General features: G+C 54.0%; 2 protein-coding genes across 3 annotated transcripts in view; both read left to right on the top strand.

The window, feature by feature from the left end:
- Positions 1 to 26,397, top strand: part of LOC126938621 (eukaryotic translation initiation factor 1) — a 1,120,764-nt gene that overhangs the window by 1,082,743 nt on the left and 11,624 nt on the right. Inside the window, exon 1 of one of the 2 annotated variants that reach the window (XM_050763004.1) lies at positions 15,607 to 15,610. The exons of the other annotated variant lie outside the window; for it this stretch is intronic. The gene's annotated coding sequence lies outside the window, so the exon portion shown is untranslated. Of the gene's footprint in view, positions 1 to 15,606; positions 15,611 to 26,397 lie in introns of those variants that run through there. 2 annotated transcript variants of the gene reach the window in all.
- CNP (2',3'-cyclic nucleotide 3' phosphodiesterase) overlaps positions 1 to 26,397 on the top strand; it is a 736,460-nt gene that overhangs the window by 410,311 nt on the left and 299,752 nt on the right. The window lies entirely within an intron of this gene.

The following is a 26,397-nucleotide window of genomic DNA, read 5'->3' on the forward strand; positions in this document are numbered from 1 at the left end:
GCACACACACACAAACACCAACCAACATACATACACACATACACAAACACACACCCCACCAACACACGCGAATCCACATCCACACACCCCAATACACACATGCATGCACACACACACTGCACACACACCTCAACAACACATGCGTGCACACACACACAGAAACCCCACCAACACATATGCCCACATACACGCACACACACGCTATCAGCACACATGCACACACACACACAAACCCCACCAACACATACGAACGCACACACATATGCCACCAACACATATGCCCTCACACACGCACACACACACATGCCATCAACACACATATGTGCACACACACACACGGAGCCATCCTCAACCACAGGACACAGACACAGAGCAGGATTTTCAGGAGCTGAGGCACTTCCTTCCACTGCAGGCAGCACCAACAGCCAGGACAAAGTTCTACCCTCTTGCCACAAGGCCCTGGACAGAGAAGCAGGGAAAGCAGCCAAGGTCCCCAGAGAGTCCCTGGAACGGGGCACCCCAGAGCCAGCCCCAGGGCTCGCCCAAAGAAAGCTGGGGAAGTGGGGAGTCGCCCCCAGAAAGAGGAGCCAAGGGGTCTCTGCCCCAGCCTGGGACACCTCGGCCAGGCTTGCCCACCACTGCTCTTCGAGGGGCCAGGTGGGGCCAGGGGGCTGCACCTGCTCTGGTCCCTGCCCCCCAACTCAGCTGCCCGGAGCTCAGCCTGCTGCCCTCACCGTGGAGGCTACACTAGACGCCTAGGACCAGTGTCCCACCTCATCCCTCAGCCTCTGCTCCCACAGCCCTACTGTCACCCTTCCTGACCTCCCCACAGGACAGAATTCCCACGCCCACCCTGGGCCCAGGGCCAGGAACTGCTGGTTCCCACCAAGGCTTGGGAAGTGATTTCTGCAGACCAAGCCACCCTGGGCCCGCCCTGGGCCCGTCACAGGTTCCCAGGAAACAGCTCGGCCCTGCCTACTGCGAGGCATGACAGAGGGGACCAGCCCTGGGCTGTGCTCAGAAATGCTGAGGCCTCAGAACTGGGCGACAGGGAGGCAAGGAGGCCCCCCATGGGCGGTTGTTGGTGTGATTGAGATGCTGGCCCTGCCAGTAGCCCTCCAGGAAGAGCTTGAACAGTGAGCGAGGTCCCTAAATCCCAAACTTGAAGTTTCCTTCCCCAGTCACCAGCCAGGGGCCCTGCCAGACCCACAGAGAGCAATGGAGAAGCTACAGCACTAAGTTGGGGGGTCCCGTCGTGGGGAAGATGCAGGTCCCAGCACAGCTCATCGCAGCTCCCAACACACATCCTCAGTCTTACGGTCACATTCCTTTCACCAAGAACCCAGGGACATTCAGCTAGGCTTGGTGGTGCGCACCTGTGATCCCAGCTTCTCAGGAGGCTGGGGTGGGAGAATCGCTTGAGCCCAGGAGGTCAAGCCTGCATGAGCTGTGATGGCGTCACTGCACTCCAGCCTGGGCAACAGAGTGAGGCCCTATCTCAAAAATCACAAAAAAAAAAAAAATTTAATTAGGTAAAAAACAAAAATAACCCAGGGACATTGGGAAAGGGAGTTCCTACCCCTGCTTTCCAGGAAAGAAAACCGTGGCCCAAAGAGAAGTGGGTCGTGGGAAGAATTTCACTGCAGTAAATGGCAAGGACTGACCTTGGCCAACCCCACATAGACCCCTTCCAGCCCCAGGTGTCAGTGCAGACAGCCCAGCTGGGATGTGGGGGAGGCAGGGCCAAGTGGCAAGGTGTCAGCAGCAGCCCCCGGAGATGGGGACCCCATGGGCAGAAGGCCGCACTCACAGCCTCTGCCTCAGGGCCCCATCTGGCACCGAGCTCCAAGCTGCTTAGGACAAAGGCCTCCCTTAAAGGCTGAAGGCAGCAAACAGAATGTGTCCCTCTGCTGCTTTCTGGCCACTGTGGGGCCCTCACCGCCACCTCAGGTCTCAGAACATCCTTCATTCCGCCTCCAGCATCTACTGGGGTGAAGGGCAGTGGTGAGCAATGACCAAGACCAAAGCCCCAAACCACAGACTGTCTGGGCCTCGGCCTCCAGCTCTCCAGCTGCAGACGCAAGAGCAGAGCGTGAAGAGGGCATGAGGAGTGGGCACCCCAATTGCCCTGGCCACTGTGGGAGCTTGGGCTCTAGCAGGCTGACCCCCCCCAGCCTGCACCCCACCCAGCAAGGACATGCAAGCCAAGCAGTTCCCACACCCCGTTCCTGGTGGCTGCCAGAAGCTTCCTTACAAGGCCCGAGCACTGAGCTGGCTCAGCTGCAGGCGGGGGGGCCTGGGTGGGAAACAGCACACCTGGCTCAGCCAAGCCCAGACACACCCTGCAAGTGAGGAATGTGGACGCCGCCCGAGCTGGCCCTGGGAAAGCTGCCGCCCTCGGCTCCTGCCTCGTCCTGACTCAGCCTAGGTGGGCCGGGGAAGCTGCAGCCTCAGCAGAACCGAGTCTCCCACTCCACCCTCCCCGCCGGTCTGCCTGGGATTGAACCAGGGGACAGGTCCTGGATGGGGGAGACTGAGAGTAAAGACAGCCCCCCCGGCCTCAAGACTTGGGGGAACAGCAGGGACTCTGTGGGGCCTGCCTTTCTCCTGCACTGTCTGGAGGGAACCAGCACGGCTCTAGCCGGGGGTGCTCCCCACAGCACATTCTCCCAGATGCCTGAGCCTCAGTTTCCTCATCTGCAAAAGGGGGCTAGTGACGTTCCTGCCCACAGTGCAGGGCTGCGGTGGGGGAGGAGGTTCCCGGGAAGCATTTGAGAAGCAAACAGACCCTCCAATCCCACCTCTTCCTAAGAAACAGAAGCGTCTGCCCAGACCCGTGAGGCCAGGTGATCGCATGCTCCATGCAGAAGAAACAGAAGCATCTGCCCAGCCCCGTGAGGCTGGGTGGTCCCGTGCTCCATGCAGAGCGGGGTGACTCCATTGTCCTCTGTCCCTGGCCCCAGTATGGCTATTCCAAACTCCCCAGGATGAGGGCTGTGTCTCCGCTCCGACTAGGCAGTCCCTGAAGGCTCGGGGCATGTCTCCCCTCAGACAAGAGGCTTCCCAGGGACAGACTCCATCCTCCTTACTCCATCGCCCCACGGTCCCACGCCCTGCACCGTGGAAACCACAGGCCAGTGAAGGCCAGAAAAACTGCCGGTCCCCTCCCAGTGCCACCTTACCCCAGCCTCCCCAGGCCCTGACATCCACCACCTTGCCCACCCAGCCAGCCCCCAGACACGATGCTGGAGTGCCTCAGAGTGCCCACCCAGACTTTGGGGATCAGGAGGCAGAGCCCCCCGGGCCTGGCGCTGGTAGAATCTCCTATCCCTCCCGGCCTGCAAAGAAAGGGCCCAGAGGCCTCCCTCCCTGAGCCCTCCCACCGCCCAGCTGGCCAGAGAGAACTTTCTCCCTCTGCTGTTTCTCTGCTGTAGTTCCAGCACAGACCCTCTCACCCCAGCCAGCCCTCCTCCACCTTCCAGGCGCACAGTCTTAGGGGTGGAGCAGAGGCTGAGGTTGGGGGCCCCACAGTCAAAGGTGCCGAGACAACAGCCCTGGCTGCCCTGTGCTCACTCAGAAGCTCCTGGGGGACTGGAGTGGAGGGGAAGGGTCCCCAGGCCCACAGGTTCTGGCTGCCCCAGCCACATCCCCTCCCCCAGCCAGGCTTCTCCCAGCTGCGGCAGGGCGTGGGGGCTCAGGTTGTGGTGCAGCGTTGGCAGGACAAACAGTCGCCAGTGTTGGGTGTTGGCCTCGGTTACCAAGGAGGGGGGTGAAGGGCCTGGCTCCCTGCCATGTTTGGGCCCCGGGCTGAAGGCGTGGGTGGCAGGGAAGGCGGAGGATTTGGGGTGGGGAGGCTCACTTCCCGCTCCCAGGGCCTGAGGGCAGGGTGAGCCGGCTGGGACTCCCAGATCCCCGGGCGAATTCAGACCTGCACTGGCCCTGCCTTTCTGCTGGCTCTGGGAAACTCAGTCAGGCCGGGGAGACGCTGGGGGCAGGGCAGGCTCCCTTGCTGCTCAAAGGGGTCTGGGGGCTGGGCCCCAACAAGTCAGGCACTGCTGTGGGTGTCCCAACCTTCGGGACTGATGGCACCACGGCCTAACTCAGGCCACCCGGGAGAGAGGCCCAGGACTGCAGGTCTGGGCCCATGAATTTGGACAAGTCACTGCCCCCCTCTGGGCCTCAGTTTCCCCATCTGTATAGCATCAGGAGCTGGCCTGTGCAGTCTCCCAGGGGCCTCCTTTGTTTCGTCCTCCCTCACATGAGCTGGGCAGGTGGATGCTGAGTGGTGGAGGAGTTGGGCACTGAGCCGGCAGTCGTGACCCGGCCTTGAGCTCTGGCTGGAAGGGCTCGGTACTCTTCCGGGTGGCTCTACTGCCCTGCCTGGGGCTGGCATGCAGTGAGTGCCAGGCTGAGTGCAGGAGCCCAGGGCTGTGGTCAGGAATGGCCGGGTCCTTTCTCCTTCTCCCAGCACTGATGAGAGCCACAGACCAAGGAATCCCCTGTTGCCTCCTGCTCCCAGGTCCCCGTCACAGCCTCAGCATGACGGGCACTGAGCTGAAAGTGGGGGAGGCAGGACAGAGGCTGGCCTGGCAGTCAGCGCACAGCTGGGCTCAGGAGGCTGGCAGGTCATCGGGGCACAGAGCTGGCCCTCGTTGATGGGGCAGGGATGGCTTGGGGAGGGTGGAGACGCTGAGGCTTGAATTGGGGGCGGGGGGCGCAGGTGGGGAAGAAAGGAAGGGGGACTTGAGATTGTGGCCAGGCACTGCCACCAGGAACACGGGAGTGTGGGCCTTCCACGGGGAGGGAGGAAGGTGAGGCCAAGAGACGGTGGGGCGGGGGAGGGGACCACTTGCCAGGCTGGCCAGAGAGAGCGCCAACAAGCAGTTCCCACACCATGAAGACCTTTGCCCTGGCTCTGCTGGTGGCCCTGCTGTGCACAGAGGCCCCCGGGTCTATGCTGCCACCAGCGCTTGGTGGTCCCAGCCTCGCACAGGTGCTCCTGCCCCACGGCCACATGCCCCTTCCCTGACAGGGTCTGTGTCTCTCGGGCTATGAGAGACACAGGGAGTCTGGGTCCCTGTGACGTCTGGGAAAGTGAGAGTGGGGAACACGCTCTGCCTCCCCTCCCTCCTGCCCAAAAATGATGCCATCATCTGGAATGTGCAAGCTTTCTTGTTGCAAGAGAGGCCTCTGTGACTCTGTGATGCGGGGGTCCTGGTGGCAGGCAGCACCTGGGCCCTTCCTTGGGACTCCTGCTCAGCCTGGGTCGGTCCCCCTCTGGGCCCTGCTGCAATGGCCTTTCCTGTCCCCCCACCCCGTGGCCCCCTCCTCTGTCTCCATGCAAAGTGGCCTCCCCAGTTTGGGACCGCTTCGGCACTGACCCTCAGGAATTCCAGTGCGGTTTTTCAGCCGCGATTTCAGGGGCGGATGTGATGGGGCAGAGGAGGGGCTTCCCTGTAGGGGCCTCTGGCATCGGGCGGGTCCCTGTGGCAGACTTGGAATCGCTGCTTAGACTCATCCTGTTGTCTGGGCCCAGGGCTTTCAAACCCACATTCCCCACATCACCAGCTCCTTAAACCCTCGGCCTCAGAGCCAGGGGCCCTGCCATTTGCTGTTCTGAACCTGGAACCACAGGAAGAACGCAGGCCAGGGGCAGGAGTCCAGGGTTCCGTCCTACCCAGCCATTAATTCAACACGGAGCCAGGGCCGCACCACTCAGCACTCCAGACCACCTCTGTTCAAGCGAGGAAGAAACCGGGGCTCTGGAGCCCCGCAGGCCTCCCACACAGGGCGAGAGCTTCCCCGTCTCAAGGTCAATAAACAAGAGGCTCACTCAAAAAAAGACGGAGAGAGAGAGGGACAGCAGGGTCCAGTCCTCGAGGGCCTTGCGACCAGGCTGAGACATGGAATGGGGGCCAGTGAAGCAAGAAGGAAAGGACTGAACCCCAGCAGGAGCGACTCAGCACCCCACACACAGACACGGTCTCTGGGCCCTGACCACGGCTCCGGACACCCCCAGGAAATGCCGAGACCTAGATCTCTGCTTTGTGTGCTCTGGATAAGCACATGAGCTAATGCCAGTCTGATCCAGACCTGCCCTCGGAAGCTGCAAGGTGGCAAAACAGAAGAAGCCTGCCCACGCAGGTGCACCAGACACCAGAGGACCGGGCTGGGGCTGGGTGGCCAGCAACTGAGGGTCCTAGGCAGGGCGGGGCCTCTAGGGTATGGACGGTAGGAGGGTCAGCCCTGGGGCAGGGGGAACGGAGGCCCCTTCTCCCGCCACTGTGCCACTGGCCGCCTGCAAACAGAGAATCCCAGGAGGCCAGATCTCCTCACTTTGCACCCAGGAAGCTGGAACTCTGGGTTTGTATGGGAAGCCTCCTGATGCTTCAAATTTGGAAACTAATTCCAAAATAACACCCTGTGCGGGTCAAACAAAGCAAGGCATTCAGCCAGCCTTGGAGCTCGTGTGGGCTGAAGGACAATCTCACCCAGGGCCCCCTTTACAAAAAAGTAAAGTGAGGCCCAGGAGGGATGGGCCTGCAGCCAGTTAGGATCAAGTTGGGCCGAAACTCAGGCCCTGACTTTCCCGTGCTCTCCCCGACAAGGTTCCCACCCCCTCACCTGCCCCACCGTGCAGATCCCGGCCCAGCTGAGGGGCACCCTCACGAACCCCACACACACCCAGCAGGCCTTTGCTCTGCGCATTCCTGGGTCCTGAGGTCTCCCACACCCTCTGACTGATCTGAGCTGGCAGCTCCCTGAATTGTTTTCCCAATTTACCAAAAAGGGAAATTGAGGCCAGAGAGGCAGGCCATTGCCCAGAGTCCTTCTCTGCCAAGTTCCAGATGGTGGGGAGGGGGCTGTGTGCCCGCTTACAGGTCTCTGTGACTCGGCGGCAGGGAGGCCCCAACTTGCAGGGCAGGGAGGGGCTGGCAGGGATGAGGCAGGGCCAGGCCAGGCAGGCCCAGAGGCTCTCAGCATGCAGGCCCAATCCAGAGAAGCCAGGCCTCTGCCTCCCCCTCCCCAAGCCTGAAGAAGAACTCAGCAGGGGCCCAGATGGCCTCAAGGCCGAGGATGAACCACAGACAAGAGGAGGTGCCACCCGGGCTAGAGAGAACAGGGGAGGGCAGGGCGCTGAGAACCAGAGGGTGGCCGTGCCCCACACCCACTCCCACCCAGGGACCGTCGAGTCCCACTTCTAGCCCTGGCCCACAGCAGGAGCACTGTGGTGCTGGCCTTTTGTGTGCCTGGGGTGGGGGTAGTAAGGAGAAATGCCCCCCTCAGGTGGTCAGCGCCTCAGGCCTCCGGGAGCACCCCAGAGACAGTGAGGTTGAACCCATGTGTTCCGCACCTGCCCTGTGCCAGGTCCCATGTCAGGGGACACAAGAATGAACAGGACCTGGTTCTGCCCCCGGTGGCTCACAGTCCGGGGGAGAGGAGAGTGAATAAATAAAACTCAGTCGAGTTGACATCGACCAGGGCCTTCACCGCAGACGGTGGGCAGGGGCAAGAGAGGCACCCTGGGAGGGCTCCCAGCCGTGGAATAGGCATGGGACTCTTCCTGGAAGTCAGTGCTGGTCTTTTTCCATTTTGTATGCAGAAAATGCACATGTAATTGCTATACAACTCAGTGAATTCTCACAGGCGGAAGCCACCTGTGTAACCAGCACCCAGATCACAAGGTTGTCACAGGGACACAGGGGAAAGGGCGTTCCAGGAAAGGGCCACTGAGGAGCGAAGCCAGGGAGGTGGGAACTGCCCAGCCCCAGCAGGCACCTAGAGCCAGGAGGATCCAGCAGGCTTCTACCCTCACCCAAAGAGGATGGGTGCTCAAACTCCAGACCTGCTCCAAGAAAGACATCTGCAACCCTAAAGCCCCCAACACCCCTAGCCTGCTGTCCTGTCCACCCTCTCCCCTCCACAGTCCAGCCTGCGCCTCCTAGTGCACCAGAGAGATAGGCTAAGTGCGCGCAAATGTATGCAAATGAACACAGACTCTCTGAGCCAACTTGGGCAGCACCTAGAGTGAGTGAAGAACCAGACCTCCAAACAGGTGACGAGGCCCCCTGCCCCAGCCCCATTCCTCCCACCGGCTCCTGAGCACCACAGCCCCGCACCCCCACACCCTCACGCAAAGCTCTGACCACCTGCCCTTCCCTTCATCTGTTCATTTAACTTTGATTCACAGGGGGCCGAGGGCCAGGCCCCGAAGTGAGCACCAGAGGGCTGAGCACCTGCCCAGCAGGAGCTCACAGTGAGCAGGGAAGGGGACGCAGACACGGCCACCACTTCCCAGGAAGAGCCCGCCTCAAGACAGAGCTTCCGAGCCTCAGAACAGCAGGTGCTAACTCGGTAGTGTGGGATCTGGCCCGACACTCTGCATTTCCCACCAGCTCCCAGCGGATGCCAAGGCTGTGGGTCCCAGGCCACACCCAGATTAGCCAGGAGTAAAGGAGGTGTGAGCAACGTGGCCCTAGGAACACGAAGGGCTGGGGGACAGGCAGGGCAGGAGAGTGGCTAAGGGATGCGCCTGGATTCAGGTCCCAGCTCTGCCTCCTGCCCATCGTGGCCTCAGAGCCCTCAGCCCTAAGGTACCACCTGTAACAACTGCCCTCACATCACCAGGTCCCAGAGGCTTCAGTGAGACCAACTGGCCAAGGGCCTCTGTGGCGCCTGACACCCTGCAAGCACTTGGTAATTGGGAGATTTTTTTTGTAAGTCAAGGTCGACTGGGAAGGGGCACGAGGGACATGTTTGGGGTGTAGGGAATGTTCTCTGTCTTGATTGTGGTGGTGGTTCCTTGAAAGATGTCAAGGACAGGGGATTCACCAGGAGGAGGAACTGCAAGAGCAGAGACCTGCAGGCGTGGACATGCAGCCAGGGAGGACAGATGACAGCTAACCTTCACTGAGTGCTTTCTACAAAGTGGAAGAGAGCCAGGGGCCACAATCGGAAGGACAGAGTCCCACCCCCCATCCCACCCCTCACTCCAGGGGTGGCAGGAGAGTGGAGCCATGGAGCCCTGGCTGTGAGCTCCTGGGTGGGCTGGCAACACCTGCCATGAATTGGGCACCTTTTATGGGTCAGGCATTGGTGTGAGACTTTACCTAGTCAGAGCCCCCCGCCTGTCTTGTGCGGCCCCAAGAGCTATGAATGATTTTCACATTTTTAGGTAGTTCTTTTAAAAATCAAAAGAACAGGCTGGGTGCAGTGGCTCGTGCCTGTAATCTCAACACCTTGAGATGCCAAGGCAGGAGGATCACTTGAAGCCAGGAGTTTGAGACCAGCCTGGGCAAGAAAGCAAGACCCTATCTCAACAACAACAACAACAAGAAAATGTTTAATTAGCCAGGCATGGTGGTGTGTGCCTATAGTCCCACCTACTGAGGAGACTGAAGTGGGAGAATCATTTGAGCCCCGGAATTCGAAGGTGCAGTGAGCTATGATTGTGCCACTGCACTCCAGCCTGGGTAATAGAATAGGATCTTGTCTTTAAAAAAAAAAGAAAGGAAGGAAGAAGACAGCCAGGCGTAGTGGCTCACGCCTGTAATCCCAACACTTTGGGAGGCCAAGGTGGGTGGATCACTTGAGGTCAGGAATTCGAGACCAGCCTGACCAAAATGGTGAAACCTCATCTCTACTAAAAATACAAAATTAGCCGGGCGTGGTGATGCATGTCTATAACCCCAGTTACTCAGGAGGCTGAGGCAAGAGAATCGCTTGAACCCAGGAGGTAAAGGTTGCGGTAAGCCAAGATCACACCATTGCACTCCAGCCTGGACAACAAGAGCGAAACTCTGTCCAAAAAAATAAAGGAAGAAGAATACAGTTGATCCTCCATATCCACGGATTCAATCAACCACAGATGGACAATATTCCAAAACACAAAATTGTTTGTGTACTAAACATGTACAGACTTTTTTCTTGTGATGATTCCCTAAGCAATATAGTATAACAACTATGGCAGCCGAGCACGGTGGCTCACGCCTGTAACCCCAGCACTTTGGGAGGCCGAGGCGGGCAGATCTCTAGGTCAAGAGATCGAGACCATCCTGGCCAACATGGTGAAACACCATCTCTATTAAAAATACAAAAATTAGCCGGGCATGGTGGCGGGTGCCTATAGTCCTAGCTACTCCAGAGGCTGAGGCAGGAGAATCGCTTGAACCTGGGAGGCGGAGGTTGCAGTGAACCGAGATCGCACCACTGCACTCCAGCCAGGGTGACAGAGCAAGACTCCATCTCAAAAAAAAAAAAAAAACTATCTATACAGCATTTCATCGTATTAGGTCTTCTGAGTAATCCGGAGATAATTAAAGTAAACAGAAGGTGTGCATAGGTTATATGCAAATACTACTCCATTTTATAGCAGGGACTTGAGCACCTGCGAATTTTGGTATTAAGTAGAAGGTCCTGGAACCAAAGCCCCATGGAACCCGAGGGACAGCTGCGTTTTGTGACATCTGAACAACCACCCCCATGCACCCACGGATTGTCCCACACCACAAGGGCAGCGTTGAGTGGCTGCAATAGAGGACTTACAGACCTTCACAGTTTGCCCATAAATCCCATAAAGTAGGGGTCAAGTTCCTAGTGTACAAAGAAGAGTAAAGAGGCCACCCAGCCTTCCTTCCCTGCTGCTATTAGGACCTTCCCCTCCACCCACTCCTGGTGGGACAGGCCCAGCCCCCCTTAGCCCAGCAGGTACATCTGGCCTACCTCCGCTGCACCCGCTCACCTGGCGGAGAAGCAGCGCCCCCTGCCGGTGGTTCGGGGCTGGCCGGCTCGCCCTAAGCCCGGACTCTTAGCTTCTGCCACCACCTGGTGGCTATTTCTGGAAGCGCAGCTGGGAGCCCAGATCCGGTGAGCAAGAAGCTCACGTGGCTTCCGAGAGAGGCCCTGCTGCTCCAGCCAGGTGTGGCAACGACCAGCGCACAAAGTATTCCAGGCAGGACTTGAAGCCTTTAAGCTAGTATCCACTGAAAAAGTTTCACTTCGTCCCTGCTTTTTTTTTTTTTTTTTTTTTTTGAGACAGCGTCTTGCTCTGTTGCCCAGGCTGGAGTGCAGTGGCACGATCTCGGCTCACCGAACCTCCGCCTCCCGGATTCAAGCGATTCTCCTGTCTCAGCCTCCAGAGTAGCCAGGATTACAGGCACCCACGACGCCGGCTAATTTTTGTGCTTTTAGTAGAGACGGGTTTTGTGTTTTTAGTAGAGACGGAGCCATGTTGGCCAGGCTGGTTTCGAACTCCTGACCTCAGATGATCCACCCACCTAGGCCTCCCAAAGTGCTGGGATTACAGGAGTGAGCCACCACGCCTGGCCCCTGCTTATTATTTGATCGGTGAGAAAACACCTGACAGAGCTTAAATGTTTACTAACTGTGGCTGTGCATCTCTAACCCTGGGGAACTGATCAAAGACCATGAACTATGGCCAAAAGATGATGGAGGGGGTGTGAAGGTCAACTGACTTAAGTCCGGTTCCCCAGGCATTTGGCCTTGAGTACTTCATCATTCTTTCTTAACTTCAGTCGTTATTCATTCTTTCAGCAAACTCTTTTTGAGCACAACACGATGTGCGGTGCCAGGTGCTGGAGAAACACCTGAGAACAGGCAAAGCAGTCCTGCTCTCGTGGAACTGACTACCCAATCATTCATAAGGTGTGATGAGGCATATTTGAAGGGGCAGAGAAGCCACTTGAGCAGCACATATGGGCAGCGACTTGACCTTGTTGGGTGTCACGGAAGGCTTCCAGTGGCCTGAGAATGGGTTGTCTAGCCAACAGGGTGGAAGAACCACAGGTGCCAAGTTCCAGAGCTGATGAGTGTACCGGAAAGTGGCTGAAAGAAGGACTGACCGGCAGGAATGCAGAGGGTGATGGAGAGAGGAAGTCAGGCAGAGCTGGAGAGAGAGGGGGGCTGAGCCAGTCAGAGCCTCCAATGCTGGGTGAATCTGAAAAGTTAAAGCATCTGCTCTTGCTCTGGGGCAACAGGGGGCCACTGCCTGTCCTGGGAGGAGGCAGAGCACATTCTGCTCCTTAGTAGAGCCCACTGCGTGACTGGGCAGCTCTGCTGGCTGGAAAGCTCATTCTGAGATGAAATTGATGCCTCCTCTGCCCACAGGCTCCTGAGGCATACACACAGATGGAGGTGCTTCCCTGCCCCCAGCACAACCCCTCACCCTGTAACAGCCTCGCTGGCTGTTCCCTGGCAGAGGCCCTCACACAGGGTAGGCGGGAGGGCACTCTGGATGTGAATCCCAGCTCAAGCCCTTACCAGCTGTGTTGTCTGTCTCTTAGGTAACCTCTCTGAACCTCCATTTTCTCCTCTGTAAAAGATGGATCACTGACCTCAGGGCTGCACCTGTGACAGGGATGGTGTTGTGAAGTGCTTAGTACCCATTAAGTACTCAGTGGTGATAACAGAGGTGGTGATAATGACATGGTTTATCTCCAACTGACCTTTTCCAGAAAAGTTCCTATCAGTCAGTGTTCTGCATTTTAAAATGTGCCACCAGGGTGGGGCACGGCAGCTCGATCCTGTAATCCTGGCACTTTGGGAGGCTGAGGCTGTAGGATCACTAGAGCCTAGGAGTTTGAGACCAGCCTGGGCAACATAGGGAGATCCCCCACCATTTACAAAAAAATTAAAAATTAGCCAGGCATGGTGGCGTGCATCTGTAGTCTCAGCTACTCAGGAGGCTGATGCAAGAGGATCACTTGAGCCCAGGAGGTCAAGGCTGCAGTGAACCATGACTGAGCCACTGCACTCCAGCCAGGGCAACAGAGCAAGACGCTATCTCAAAAAAAAAAGTGCCATTAAGAACTGAACTCTGTTCTGGGGGAGTAGCCTTTCCTTACCTTCTCTGAGCCTCAGTTTCCCCATATATAAGAGAAAGGAATCAGATAAGATGGCCTGAAGGGCTGCTACCAGTTCTAATGCTCTCAGGTCCTGCTCTCTGACCTGCCCAGGACACATGGAAGCATCATCACCTCCTTGATCAGGGCACTCTACTCCTCATAATGGAACCAAGATGGTCTTCGCTTTATTCTTTTTCCCATTGTCCCCGTCCTCACTGTCCTCTGGGTTATGCCAACATCCTCTGAGATAACTGAGGCTCAGAGGCTCAAGCAGGCTTTGCCACCCTCTCCCCACTGTCCGTCCCACCCCTCACTCTCCCACCAGACTGTCTGCTCGATCCCCGTGCCCACTGCTCCCGCCTGGACTCCCTGCTGCCCTTGGTTCCTACCCCACCCCTCTGTCCACTCCCCCACTCACATACCTGGCCCTCCTTCCCCACACAGCCCACCTACCTTCACAGGGAGGCTGCAAGACACCCCTGCCGGCCTAGGAGGGTCGAGATCCTAGGACTCTACTTCTTCCAGTCCTGGTATTTGCCTACACCCCCCAGCCTCCCCCCCCCCCCCCCCACACACACACACACTCTCATGCATTTATAACCCCCTTGGGGACAGCCGCTGTGTCTGCTGTAGTTTAGCCCTGGATTCATCATGACTTCGACATCACCGGCCCTAGGCCAGTGTTCGAGAGCATGATCCCAAACAGTTCTTGCTCTGTTCAGCTCCCCACATTGCCAAGCTGCGAGCGGACTCTCCGTGCTTCCTGCCTTCTGTCTGGCTCACCTGTTCTCTCTAGGTAGGCGGCCCCTCCTCCAAGCTCTCCCAGTCCTGGGCTGACCTCTGTCACTTGGATGGCGGGTGCGGTTCTCCGGGCATGCACCTCGTTCCCCTCTTTACTCCCAGCACAGTGGCTGAAACTTGTGGGTGCTCGATCGTGCTAGTTGAATGAATGAATTAATAGATGAATGAATATGGGGTGGTTGCAGGCAAACCCACAATGCCACACAGGACACCGACCAACAACTGAAAATAGTGACAGCTCCCCCTACCCTCAGCTCCCCAGCGTAGCCCTCTCCCATCGCAGCCAGGCCGGCATGCCCACCGCGCAGCAAGGCAGGGCCCCGCACAGCTCAGCCCGGGCGTGGTGCTCGCGGCGCCCTCTGCTGGCCGGGCCTACGGCCTCCTCCTGCGCACGCGCGCCGCGACCCGGGACCAGACCTACAGGGAGAAGGCGCGATCTGGGGCCCTCCCTCCGCACCCCCTCACCCCGGGAAGTCCCAAACCCAGGTCTTTGACCGTCATGAACATCCTTTGTCCTTCCTTTCTCCTACTCCCCCTGCAAACGTTTTAGGCATCCCTAAACGAGCACCAGCCCTCGCCTGCTCTTTTAGCGGGCCTCCAGGTGAGGTTAGAATTGTCAAATGCTGGCACAGGACAAAACCCTAATAATAATAACTATGATGATGATGGCAGCTGCTGCTGAGCAGGCACTTTGTGGTTACCTTAGCAACCTTCCACCATCCAGGAAGTGCAGCACCTACTTTCACAGGCGGCAGCTGCAGCCCGAGGCGTGCAGGGACTTCCCAAGGTCACACAGCAAGAATCCTAAGAAACCCGGGGTGTTTCCTCTGCCTACATGGAGCGTTAACCCTGCCTCCAGAAGCGGGGTCCTTGAGATGGGAGTAGAGCGCTCTGGGGCCCCAGAAACACCCCCCCCCCAACCTTGCCCCATGCGCAGCGAACGTGGCTGCACTTCGGATCTTTGTCCAACCCATCATTTTGCCTTTGGGAAAACTTCAGGGGAGGTGGAGGCCAGAGAACAGGGAGACAAACGTTCGTGGGCATCTGCCACGAGCACATTTGCCACGCTTTGTGACAGGCCTTTTCCCGTTACACACCACACCAGCCCAGGACCGCAGCACAGAACCAGGACCCAAACTCGCCGACTCCCTCCCCAGTGTTCCTTCCTACACGCGCCCCGCCCACCTCCCCCACCCCCACCTCCCTACCCTCCTACCCCCCCACCCCCCTACCCACCGCCCCACCCCCACCCCCGCGAGTTCTCTCTTGGTATATGTGCTGCCGAAGCGAGCACGAGAGTTCTCTCTTGGAAAAGGGACTACGTGGAACGGGAGGAAACGCACTCATTACAGGACTCCACGTGGGGTCCAGAGGCTCTGCCCCTGGTGCCTCTTCCCCAGCCCTAAAGCCCCCAGCCCTAGAGAGAGGGCCTTCCTGCACAACATCTCCAGGGAACCGAGTACCCCATTAGGGCCGAGAAATGTTGAGTAGTGCGAGGGTGCGGGAGGCGCGTCTAGGTGCCGAAACCCGGTCTGTGCTGCCATCCTGTGGCCATTGCAGGAAGTGTGCCTGTCAGGCTGCTCTGCGTTGAACCTGAAATGCCAGGTCACCCTCAGGTTGAGCGAAACCGGGCCCTGTGCTGAGGCTACAAGGAACATAGAAAGGGACAAGACGCAGCCCGTGCCCTGAAAGAGCTTACGGTCCGATAGGATGGCCTTCAAATGACATGATCCAATACTCAGCTTGGCGTCAGATACCGCCCAGAATAGAAGATCGTGAAAAAGGTTCCAAAAGATGGAGAGAGCCTGCCCCGAAACGCATCGGGAAAGCCCTCCTGCAGCAAGCCATGTCGCGACTGAGCCTTACAGGGCAGGCGGTACCGGGGCCAACAGAGACGAAGGCAGGCACTGCGGGCGGAGGGACCAGCCTGAGCAAAGGCACGGGGGCAGGAAACACGGATTCTCAGGAATCCAGCTTGTCCCAAGTCTAGGTCAACTGTGAAGGGGAGAGCAGCATGGCCAAGTCCTCCAGTGCCCAGGTAGGAGGTTTCACTTAACCCTTTAGGCCATGGGGCCAGCAAAGGTCTTTGAGCAAGCCAGCAGCTTGACCAGAAGTCTGTCCAGGAAAAGAACATGATAGCTGGAGTACATGATAGCTGGAGTGGATAGGGCAAATGGGTGAGGTTTCAGAGCAATTAGGAAGGAAGGAGAACAGGAGGCATGAGCGACGCGGATGGTGGTGCCACTGGCAGAGCTGGGAAGTCAGGGGCCACACAGGGGAGACCAGGGCTGGGGTTTAAGTTCCTGGCAGAACATCCCAGTGAAGACGTCCTTCAGGAAGCCAGAAAGAATACATTAATAAAAGAGGAGGTAATAGTTATTGCTCATATGTGTACAGACTTTATAGTAAATAAAGCAGTTTAATCCATACATGCATTTGAGTCATATTTTATTTATTTATTTATTTATTTATTTATTTATTTATTTATTTTTGAGACGGAGTCTTGTTCTGTTGCCTAGGCTGGAGTGCAGTGGTGCGATCTTGGCTCGCTGCAACCTCTGCCTCCTGGGTTCAAGCGATTCTCATGCCTCAGACTCCTGAGTAACTGGGACTACAGGCGCGTGCCATCACGCCTGGCTAATTTTTTGTATTTTTAGTAGAGATGGGGTTTCATCATGTTGCCCAGGCAGATCTCAAGTCCTGACCACAAGTGATCCTCCGGCCTCAGCCTCCCACAGTGCTGGGATTACAGGTGCTTGCCACCACACCTAGATAATTTTTGTATTTTTAGTAGAGATGGAGTTTCACCATGTTGGCCAGGCTGGTCTCGAACTCCTGACCTCAGATGATCCACACACCTCAGCCTCCCAAAGTGTTGGGATTACAGGTGTGAGCCACCGCACCCAGCCTGGAAAGTTTATTTATTCAGGTCTGTTGCAGCCTTAGTTCCCAGTCTGTGAGGACAAGAGCTAATTTCTAAACCAGGGAAGGGACCTCCCAGAGGAATCTTTATGGCTTACTGCATACAGGAAAAGACAGGTCAGCTCACCCTTTCTGAAACTACAATTTCTCCAATAGTTTCAGCTCAAAATAATCACTATGCCAATTTGGCATATTTGGGGATGGCACATCCTTCACTCCATTGGGGGACTTCAGTGAATATGATATTAGATTACAGTGAGGGAGGCAGATATTAACTAACAGTCCAAATAAATAAGTACATTACAGGTGTAGGAGATGATGTCCTGGAGGGAAAGGAGCAGTAATGCAGAATAAGGGAGTGGAGGAAGACTGCAGGGAGGGCTGCGATTCAAAATAGGGAGTTCAAGGCTGGGCATGGGGGCTTGCCTGTAATCCCAACACTTTGGGAGGCTGAGGCAGGTGGATCACCTCAGGTCAGGAGTTTGAGACCAGACTGGCCAACATGGTGAAACCCTGTCTCTACCAAAAATACAAAAAATTAGCTGGGTGTGGTGGCACGTGCCTGTAGTCCCAGCTACTCGGGAGGCTGAGGCAGGAGAACAGCTTGAACCCAGGAGGCAGAGGTTGCGGTGAGTCGAGATCACACCACTGCACTCCAGCCTGGGCAACAAGAGTGAAACCCCGTCTCAAAAAATATAGAGAGAGAGAGGGGTCAGGAAAGGCCTCATACAAAAGTGCTATGTAAGCAAAACCTTAGACTTTGAGAAAGAAAGCCATGGGGATTTCTGGAGGAAAGCTTCCAGACCCCAAGGTGGGAGCATTTCTGACATGCTCTAGGCCCAGCTAGGGGGCTGGTGTAGCTGGAGTGGAAACAGAAGGCCGAGTAGTTGAGATGAGCTGAGCAGAGTCACAGGCACTGGATCACAGGGGACCTCCTAGAACATGGTGGAAACTATGGCTGCTGTGTGGAATGAAGGGCCAGGGAGCAGGGACAGGAGTGAGACACAGTGGGAGATGAGGAAACGACTGCAATAGTCCAGGCGAGAGAGGATGGCGGCTCAGATCAGAGTGGAGCAAAGGAACCCTACACTGAACTGTAGACTTGAAAATGATGTACAGGTGGCAAAAAGCAACCAGACGCTGGAGCTAACATGCAGGGAAAGCCCCCAGACGTACCAACAAACTGTAGTAGGTGGAGGGGTCAAGAATGCTATTACTGGCCGGGCGCGGTGGCTCACGCCTGTAATCCCAGCACTTTGGGAGGCCGAGGCAGGCGGATCACAAGGTCAGGAGATCGAGACCACGGTGAAACCCCGTCTCTACTAAAAATACAAAAAATGAGCCGGGCGCGGTGGCAGGCGCCTGTAGTCCCAGCTACTCGGGAGGCTGAGGCAGGAGAATGGCGTGAACCCAGGAGGCGGAGCTTTCAGTGAGCCAGGATCGCGCCACTGCACTCCAGCTTGGGCGACAGAGCGAGACTCCGTCTCAAAAAAAAAAAAAAAGAATGCTATTACTGAGAGGATAGAGCTGCCATGAACAATGTGAAGGTTGTGGGCAGTACCTGTTCAGTGCAGGGAGATTAGGGGCTCTGTCTGAGCCATACTGAGTTTGAGATGTTTATTAAACATCAATGGGGGCCGGGCACAGTGGCTCATGCATGTAATCCCAAAATTTTAGGAGGCCAAGGTGAGCAGATCACCTAAGGTCAGGAGTTCAAGTCCAGCCTGGCCAACATGGCAAAACCCCATGTCTACTAAAAATACATAAATTAGCCAGGCGTGGTGGCACACGCCTGTAGTCCCAGCTACTTGGGAGGCTGAGGCAAGAGAATCGCTTGAACCCAGGAGGTGGAAGTTGCAGTGAGCCAAGATGGCACCACTGCACTCCAGCCTGGGTAACAGAGTGAGACCCTGTCTCAAAAAAGAAAGAAATACTGTTTTCCAACCCTGTGTGTTTTCATGCTCACTTTTACACAAGAAGGAACTGAGAATCAGATGAGTGAAGGGACTTAGCCAGGCAGAGAAGCTCCCAAGAGCAAAGCCCTGGCCCAACAACCCTTGCCCCGGAGATGTTTCTGTGTGTTTTTTTGAGACAGTCTCATTCTGTCACCCAGGCTGGAGCATAGTGGCATGATCTCAGCTCACTGTAACCTCTGCCCCCTAAGTTCAAGCAATTCTCCTGCCTCAGCCTCCCGAGTAGCTGGGACTACAGGTGCACACCATCATGTCTGGCTAATTTTTGTATTTTTGGTAGAGATGGGGTTTTGCCATGTTGACCAAGCTGGTCTGGAACTCCTTACCTTAGGTGATCCACCCCTCCTCGGCCTCCCGAAGTGCTGGAATTACATGTGTGAGCCACCGTGCCCAGCCCCAGAGATGTTTCCGGTTCACTGAGTTGCTGTGATTCTAACACCATCTCTGGAGAGAGATCTGGAAATATAAACCCATGAGAGCTGAATTGAGCTAACGTGCAACTTTAGGAATCATCTTTTTTTTTTTTTTTTTTTTTTTTTTTTTTTTTTTTTTTTTTGAGACAGAGTCTCACCCTGTTGCCAGGCTGGAGTGCAGTGGCACGATCTTGGCTCACTGCAATCTCCACCTCCCAGGTTCAAGTGATTCTCCTGCCTCAGCCTCCCGAGTAGCTGGGACTACAGGCGCCTACCACCACGCCTGGCTAACTTTTTTGTATTTTTAGCAGAGAAGGGGTTTCACTGTGTTAGCAAGGATGGTCTCTATCTTCTGACCTCGTGATCCGCCCACCTTGGCCTCTCAAAGTGCTGGGATTACAGGCGTGAGCCACCACACCCAACCTCTGATATATTATCTTTAAAGCAAAACTCACACTAAGAATGCTTTGGGTTTTTGTTTTGTTTTGTTTTGTTTTTGAGACTGAGTCTGGCTCTGTCATCCATGCTGGAGTGCAGTGGTATGATCTCAGCTCACTGCAACCTCCACCTCCCAAGTTCAAGCAATTCTCCTGCCTCAGCCTCCTGAGTAGCCGAGATTACAGGTGCGCGCCATCACACCCGGCTAATTTTTTGTATTTTTAGTAGAGACGGGGTTTCACCATGTTGGCCAGGCTGGTCTCAAACTCCTGACCTCAGGTGATCCACCCGCCTCAGCCTTGCAAAGTGCTGGGATCACAGGCGTGAGCCACCCCTCCCGGCCTTGTTTCTTAAGGTATTGGTACATCAGGACATGTCCTGGGTCTGTTCATTAAACATGATTAACTTGTTTATTCCCTTAACTGTAAATTTTTTTTGTTAAAAAAAATCAGTTCAAAATAATCCTTATGCCGAAGTATATTTGGGGCAGCATATTCTGGTCTATAGTCATATTTTGGGGTGGCATATTCTGACCTCCAACAGCTTAAATGTATAATTTAAAAATAAAAATAAAAATTTTGGCTTGGGCCGGGCGCGGTGGCTCAAGCCTGTAATCCCAGCACTTTGGGAGGCCGAGACGGGTGGATCACGAGGTCAGGAGATCGAGACCATCCTGGCTAACACGGTGAAACCCCGTCTCTACTAAGAAATACAAAAAACTAGCCGGGCGAGGTGGCAGGCGCCTATAGTCCCAGCTACTCAGGAGGCTGAGGCCGGAGAATGGCGTGAACCCGGGAGGTGGAGCTTGCAGTGAGCTGAGATCTGGCCACTGCACTCTAGCCTGGGCTACAGAGCGAGACTCCGTCTCAAAAAAAAAAAAAAAGAAAAAAGAAAAAAAGAAAAATTTTGGCTTGGTGCGGTGGCTCACACCTGTAATCCCTGCACTTTGGGAGGCCAAGGTAGTTCAAGACCAGCCTGGCCAACATGGCAAGACCCTGTCTTTACAAAAAATAAAAAATTCAGCCAGGTGTGGTGGCATATGCCTATAAACCTAGCTACTCAGGAGGCTGAAGCAGGAGAATCGCTTGAACCCAGGAGGCAGAGGTTGCAGTAAACCGAGATCACACCACTGCACTCCAGCCTGGGTTACAGACCAAGACTCCATCTCAAAAAAAAAAAAAAAGAAAGAAATTTTTGGATGTTTCTAACCCCTCCTGCTCTCTAGAGGGTCTATAAACCTGCAACCCTCTTTTTTTTTTTCTCCCCAGTACTGAAACAGGTCTTGGCTGTACACATTTGCAGGCAAGCAGGGAGCAGGGATAAACTGACTTGCAAAACCAGAGACAGAAAAGTTGAAGGTCTGGAATTGGGAGGGGATCAAAGGAGGAGATCAAGGAGCCAACAGAACAGGTTCAGGATGGAGAAAGCAACCCCCATAGAGAGGTCAAGAGGGATCTAAGCAAGTTAAGACTTTTGAGATATGGCATGTGTGTGTCTCTGTGTGTGTGTAAATACCCTCCCCCACCTCTTTCAGGGATCACTGAGTAGAGTTTACATCACTCACACTGAAGCTGTCCTCACAAGGTTAACAAGAACTCTGGACAGGAATACAGGTATAATTACGCATTAATCGGGCTGCTCTTTGTCCCAGTTCCTTGTAACCTAAAATCACTTAACACTCAGTACTGAATATCTGTATCTCCATGTTCCTGTAGATAGGATCTCTGACATTAGAATCATGAGACTTTTGTTTAAGAATTGGTGAAGATGGCCAGGTGTGTTAGCTCACGTCTGTAATCCCAGCACTTTGGGAGGCCGAGGTGGGTGGATCACCTGAGGTCAGGAGTTCAAGACCAGCCTGGCCAACATGGAGAAACCCCATCTTTACAAAAATACAAAAATTAGTGGGGCATGGTGGTGCATGCCTGTAATCCCAGCTACTCAGGAGGCTGAGGCAGGAGACTCGCTGGAACCCGGGAGGCGGAGGTTGCAGTGAGCCCAGATCACGCCATTGCACTCCAGCCTGGGTGACAGAGCGAGAATCTGTCTCAAAAAAAAAAAAAAAAAAAAAGAATTGCTGAAGATGTTTCTCCAACCCTGAATTCCAATGGAACAGCTGATGCCAACCAGTTTGAAGGCTCCCACAGAGGAATCAAATTAGCTTGAGAATGCAGTTTCTTCATTTCCCTGTCCATGAATTCACCTTGCACCCATCAATGATCAGTTCCCTCCAAAACCCTTAAAATTCCTAGCAGACTCCTCAGGGAGATGAATGTGGTTTCCTCTGGTCTCCTCATTCAGCAGCCCTACTAAGGAAGGAGACCACTACTACTCCTGCTGCCCTCCTTCCCACACCTTGCCTAGTTCACAAGACAGGAGTAAAGAGAGAAAGAAACAAAAGTAAGATAAATAGCCAGACAACTTTGGCACCACCACCTGGCCATAGGAGTTAAACAAAGTAATAATAATAACATCAACCCCTGGCCTAAACTACTTGTGTTATCTGTAAATTCCAGACACTGTATGAAAAAAGCATTGTAAAACTTTCTGTTCTGTTAGCTGATGCATGTAGCCCCCAGTCACGTTTCCCACACTTGCTCGATTTATCACAACCCTTTCACGTGGACCCCTTAAAGTTGTAAGCCTTTAAAAAGGCCAAGTATTTCTTTCTCGGGGAGCTTGGTTCTTAAGACGTGAGTCTGCCGACACTCCCGGCCGAATAAAAAACCTCTTCCTTCTTTAATCCGGTGTCTCAGTTTTGTCTACGGCTCGTCCTGCTACACTACAATTAAGCTTCTTTCTCTGCTACAATCCAGTGTCTCAGATACTGACTTCCCATGTGCACATCGAGCGATAAACCTATTAGAGTTATAACTTGTATTTTAAGTGAAAAGGAATTCTTTGGGGAGACTATGAAGAGCTGCCCAGGACTGCATACAGATTGACACAGCACAGGGCAAAGGGAGACTCAAAGAATTTGGCGTCGTCATAAATCTACACATAACCAGATGGAAATAGGTCAGAATGGGTCCTGGTCATCTCTGGGTGGTGACTGATTTAACAGGTGATTTTTTGGTTGCTTTGCTACTTTTTAAATTTTTATGCAATAGGCAATGCGATATTGAGATATGATATGAAAAGTATGTTTGACATTGGTCCCCAGTTTCTGACACAGAGCCCTAAAGTAAAGTAATAAATTAATATTTGTCTTTTGTCCCCAGCTCTTGAAATATCCCTGAAGGAACAAAAGTGAAAGGAACATGTTTTGTTATCAAAACAAGCCCCTTTCAACCACACAGGAGTTTAAGTTAATGAGAGACTTTTGGAAAGCCCCTAAGGAGGGGGGCTGGATGCCAGGGGAACCAAGCATGTGATTAGAGAAGTGGAACTTTCGGGCCGGGCGCAGTGGCTCAAGCCTGTAATCCCAGCACTTTGGGAGGTCGAGACGGGCGGATCACAAGGTCAGGAGATCGAGACCACCCTGGCTAACGCAGTGAAACCCCGTCTCTACTAAAAAAAATACAAAAAACTAGCCGGGCAACGTGGCGGGCGCCTGTAGTCCCAGCTACTCGGGAGGCTGAGGCAGGAGAATGGCGTGAACCCGGGAGGCAGAGCTTGCAGTGAGCGGAGATCCGGTCACTGCACTCCAGCCTGGGCGACAGAGCAAGACTCCGTCTCAAAAAAAAAAAAGAAGTGGAACTTTCATCCCCACCTCCTGGCCTCTGGGGAGGGAAGAGAAGCTTGAGATTGAGTTTAATCACCAGGGTCCAATGATGTAATCAATCATGCCTACATAATGGAACCACCATAAAAACCCAAAGGACCCCTCAAGGTGTTGGGAGGATGGTACACCCGAAAGCACATCTAAGCTCCCCACACTTCTCCACACCTCGCCCTGTGCGTCTCCTCCATCCTGCCAGGTTTGTTTTGTTGTTGTTGTTGTTTTGGGTTTTGTTGTTGTTTTGGGTTTTGTGGTGGTGGTTGTTGTTGAAAAGGAGTCTCGCTCTGCTGCCCAGGCTGGAGTGCAGTGGCGTGATCTCGGCTCACTGCAACCTCCACCTCCCGGGTTCAAGCGATTCTCCTGCCTCAGCCTCCCTAGTAGCTGGGATTACAGGTGCCCGCCACCCCACCTGGCTAATTTTTATAGTTTTAGTAGAAACAGGGTTTCACTGTATTGGCCAGGTTTGTCTTGAACTCCTGACCTCAAGTGGTCTGCCCGCCTCGGCCTCTCAAAGTGCTGGTGTTACAGCAGTGAGCCACTGCACCCAGCCATCTGCTGTTTTTTAGTTGTATTCTTTTATAATAAGCTGTCAGTCTAGTAACTCAAATATTTTCCTGAGTTCTGTGAGCCATTCTAGCAAACTATCAAATTCAAGGGGGAGGTTATGGGAACCTCTGATTTATAACCGGTTGGCCAGAAGCACCTGAAGCGCAGACTTGTGGCTGGCATCGCAGTGGGACGGTTTTCAGGAATTGGAGGCTGCAGTGAGCTATGATCATGCCACTGCACTCCAGCCTGGGCAACAGAGCAAGACTGTCTCTAAAAGTAGTCAGATAGATAGAGATAGATAGATAGATAGATAGATAGATAGATAGATAGATAGATAGATAGATAAAAATTTAAAAATGAGGTGGGCTTGTAGAGCTAACCCATTAACCTGTGTAGTCTTGCAATAGGAGTTCCGTAGGACTGGTTTTGCAAGGTACAGGTCACGAAGACCCCTCTGATAAAATAAGATGTGGTAAAGAAGCCAGCCAAAACCAAGATAGTAATGAAAGTGACCTCTGGACCAGGCGCAGTGGCTCACGCCTGTAATCCTAACACTTTAGGAGGCTGAGGTGGGCATATCATGAGGTCAGGAGATCAAGACCATCCTCGCTAACACAGTGAAACCCCACCTCTACTAAAAATACAAAAAATTAGCTGGGCCTGGTGACATGTGCCTGTAGTCCCAGCTACTTAGGAGGCTGAGGCAAGAGAACTGCTTCAACCTGGGAGGCGGAGGTTGCAGTGAGCTAAGATCGTGCCACTGCACTCCAGCCTGGGCGACAGAGAGAGACTCCGTCTCAAAAAAAAAAACAAAAAGAAACCAACCCAACCTCTGGTGTCCTGACTGCTTATTATATGTTAATTATATCAGCCTCGTGGTCAGCAACCCATCTTCAGGTCCCCTCTCACTGTCAAGAGATTTTCTGTCCCTCAATAAATTCTACTCTGCTTTACTCTCTGCTGTCCATGTACCTCATTTTTATCAGTCGCAGGACAAGAACTCGGAACTCATTGAACTACAGGGGCAAAAGAGCTGCAACACTCTTTAGTAATTTTCCACCAACCTCCCTACCCCGTTCCTTGGCTATAAATCTCCAATTTTCCCTATTGCAGAGACAGTGGAACCCAATCTCTCTCCTCTACTACAAAACCCCAATATAATAGCTCCCCCTTGAATAAAGTCTGCCTTCAACAAGTGTCATGAGTAGTTTTTTTTTTAATGCCACACTGACCTGGGCAGGGCATTTAACACCTCCCCCAAGCTCTGGGAAGGGAAACCAGCAGTGACTACAGTGATGCCTGTATGGGCCCCTGGACCAGACCCAGACAATGTTCCAGGGCAGGCACCCCTTCCAGGTTAGGGGCACAGGCTCTGGATCTGAATTCCAGCCATGCAACTTACCGGCTATGATCTTGTAAAAATGATTCCTCTCTCTGATTCAGTATCTTTGTTACTAACAAAGCTGGTCCCCAAAAAATGGAGCCTTTCCCCATTCGGTGTTACAAAACCAATATGCAAAACTGAAAGTGAGCGCCAAGCAGTGCAGGCTTTATTAGATGGTCACAGAATAAAGAAGTGGGAGCTTGGGCTCAGCTCCTGGGAGCCAGGAAGTCAGGGCATCTTTAATCAAACGGTTGGATACTAAAAGCAAGCAGGGGAATATTCATTTCTTTTCTGGGACTGAGTGGAGAACTCCTTGAAACTGGATGCCGTCCTCCTTTCTGTGCTTTTGTGTTTTCTTCCGGTCTTTGTCATGGTCATTGTTTTTGTTTTTGTTTTTGTTTTAAATCTCAGTGACCAATCTCAGAGATACAGGGTTTGTTTTGTTTGTTTGTTTTTGAGACAGTCTTGCTCTGTCCCCGAGGACAGAGCTTGCTCACTGCAAGCTCCGCCTCCCAGATTCACGCCATTCTCCTGCCTCAGCCTCCCAAGTAGCCAGGACTACAGGCACCCGCCACCACGCCCGGCTAATTTTTTGTGTTTTTAGCAGAGATGGGGTTTCACCGTGTTAGCCAGGATGGTCTCGATCTCCTGACCTCGAGATCCGCCCACCTCAACCTCCCAAAGTGCTGGGATTACAGGCATGAGCCACCGCACCTGGCCTGTCATGGTGATTGTTAACTGTCATGGTGCTGGTGGGAGTGTCATTTAGCACAGAAATTAGTTATAATGAAGTTAGAGGTTCTTCAGAGGTCAAGTGAGCTGCCTTGGATCCCACAAATCTTAGCCAGTTTGGTCAGGAGGGGGAGCTTTTGACCTCAAGCATCCAGTTCCCTAAAGATAAGCAGAATTAAGGCAGGGTAGAAATTCACCTATGTCACGCAGGCATTACACTGGGTAACATCCTCATCTGTAAAAGAAAATAACAATTCTCGCCAGGCACAGTGGCTCACACCTGTAATCCCAGCACTTTAGGAGGCCAAGGTGGGCAGATCCTGAGGTCAGGAGTTTGAGACCAGCCCGGGCAACATGGCAAAACCCCATCTCTACGAAAATATAAAACTTAGCCAGGCATCATCATGGGTGCCTGTAATCCCAGCTACTCAGGAGACTGAGGTGGGAGAATCGCTTGAACTCAGGAGGCAGAGGTTGCAGTGAGCCGAGATTGTGCCACTGCACTCCAGCCTGGGCGACAGAGTGAGACTCTATCTCAAAAAAAAAAAAAAGACTGAACCATGTTGATCTTTCTGACCCATCTTCAGGCTCCTCAAGGGCA

Source organism: Macaca thibetana, chromosome 16 (assembly GCF_024542745.1).
Source record: "Macaca thibetana thibetana isolate TM-01 chromosome 16, ASM2454274v1, whole genome shotgun sequence".
In the NCBI taxonomy this organism is placed as follows: domain Eukaryota; kingdom Metazoa; phylum Chordata; class Mammalia; order Primates; family Cercopithecidae; genus Macaca; species Macaca thibetana.